Source organism: Ambystoma mexicanum, chromosome 4q (assembly GCF_040938575.1).
Source record: "Ambystoma mexicanum isolate Mex_15411 chromosome 4q, UKY_AmexF1_1, whole genome shotgun sequence".
NCBI classification, from domain to species: domain Eukaryota; kingdom Metazoa; phylum Chordata; class Amphibia; order Caudata; family Ambystomatidae; genus Ambystoma; species Ambystoma mexicanum.
The window spans coordinates 957,741,673-957,743,641 of record NC_090928.1 but is presented as its reverse complement, the minus strand read 5'-3'; the positions used below and the strand labels follow the sequence as shown (position 1 = coordinate 957,743,641).

General features: G+C 43.2%; 1 long non-coding RNA gene across 1 annotated transcript; it reads right to left on the bottom strand.

Annotated features, from left to right (window-relative positions):
* Window positions 1–240: 240 nt before the first annotated feature.
* LOC138467129 (uncharacterized) lies at window positions 241–1,539 on the bottom strand. The gene is made up of 3 exons (XR_011268060.1): window positions 1,233–1,539; window positions 1,030–1,128; window positions 241–884 (listed from the first exon to the last, which is right to left on the bottom strand). It is a non-coding gene; the product is annotated as an uncharacterized lncRNA (long non-coding RNA).
* Window positions 1,540–1,969: the final 430 nt, after the last annotated feature.

Here is a 1,969-nt window from a genome sequence, read left to right as displayed (position 1 = left end):
GACTGATGTTTTCAGTCGATTTGGTGTGGCCTTCAATATTATGAAATATCACTTTTTCTGCAGGGTGCGGGGGGGTTCACGCCCTGAACCCCTCTTTTTAGCGATCCCCTGGAGAGGGGCGTCAGAGCAGTCTCTCTAAATCAAAAGAATAAAATATAAATGTTTCATTCAGGACCTCTAAAAAACGGTTGAGGGCCTTAAAAATGCCAAGCTTGCCGCGCTCGGTCAACAATGGGGGTCTGTTCTGACGTGTAGCGTTTACTGGGGACTACTATTGTGCTAAAGTAGACCTGGATTATTTCTATTATGTCAAAATCAGTACATAAACACTTTAAATGTGAAAGATGCACAAGAAGGAATTTCAGACACAGATAGATATTGAGCTGTCAGCTTTTTAAATTTATTTCGCTGATGAATGCATTTATTAATCGTGCATTTTTTGATATTGAGCTGTCAGCTTTTTAAATTTATTTTGCTGCTGGATGCATTTAATAATCATGCATCAGAAAGTAAGAAAAAAAGTATATTGTTAAAAGGAACAGTTGCGAGCTGCAAAGGGTTCAATCACAAAAACAGAGTTTGCAAAACGATTAATTCTCAATATTTCCTCAAACAGCTGTTTTTGACAAAACAAATTTATAACCACCACCTAAAGTGACTAGTGATTAAGATATAAAACATACATAACAAACATAACAACCAAAACAAAAGCAATAAATGGAAAAGCTTTGGGTTATGTGTATCCAGGCTGGAGGGTGACCTAACAGGTGGTCGACGTCTAGATATGGATCAGGAAAGATGTTGTGACCAGGCCAAGTATTGAGGTACTGGTCAAAGGGACGTTTCGGCTTGGAGCCTTCATCTAGGGCCTGGGGTAGGTCTCCCTAAAAATAGAAACAGGGGGACTGCATTAGTGTCTGAGTGAAAAGTTTAAAACTATTGTTTTTTAAAAAAACCCATGACATAATAATCTCCGTGAATGTGGTACACCACTCTAAAAATCAAGGACAAGGAAGACACGGGACTGACCTTAGGGGGTGCAGATCTGTTAAGATCTGAAGTTAATGTAACTCATGGATGGCAAGAGATGCTAATTGGTTTGGTCTTCTGGCAGTCAGCTATGGATTGCTGCAAAAATCAAAAGAACATGTGGTTCTGGGTGAGATTACTATTAATGGAGGAAAATAACAGTAAGATGTTTAACCAAGTGTGCCACAAAGACAAGTTCTCACCTGACTAGGTTCTAGCTGCGCGACGACTCTCAGGAAGTACGCAGAGTGCCAGTTGGAATTGCATTTGATCATTAAGATGTGGACCAGCACATAATGGTGGCTGGCTGATAGTTTATGGTCTGTAGTCGTCCTACAAGGGAAGCGAAATGTATGCGCCCGTTACGATAATTCGTAAGGAAAGGGTCTGTGCTGTGTGCCCAAGGAGGAAGAGGACATACCTGGTATTAAGTCCCAGGCTCGCTGCCCGCTGGCGTGTGGAGCCGCGTCTCGGGCTCGCTGCAGGCTGGCGTGTGGGGCCGCGTCTGCTATTTGCGACTAGATCGCTACGTGCAGGTTAACGAACTAAAATGCGCCGAGCACTACACGTCTGTACTGAATGCGCATGCGCATCAGGAGTAGTGTTCTTTGAACTAGCGAGTGCGCATGTGCCGGCCCGCTGTGGAGTAGCGTTGCCGTAGGAACATGTCAATACAAGACACTGGTCTCTTGCGCATGTCCCTTTTGGGACGGAATGGCAATGAAATATATTTGCGCATGTTTTTAAAAAATAAAGAGAATTACCAGTTATTATGGATGATTCCAGAGATATCCTGAAGAGGGGTTCCTGCCGGGTGACTGCATAGAATGCATCACAAGTGAAGTTGTGTGCTACGGAAGGAAGGTGGGGAAACCAGTAAAAGACTAGTAAAGAGCCCGCTTCCCGTGGGCTCATATAATTACATGAGAAATGGAGATGA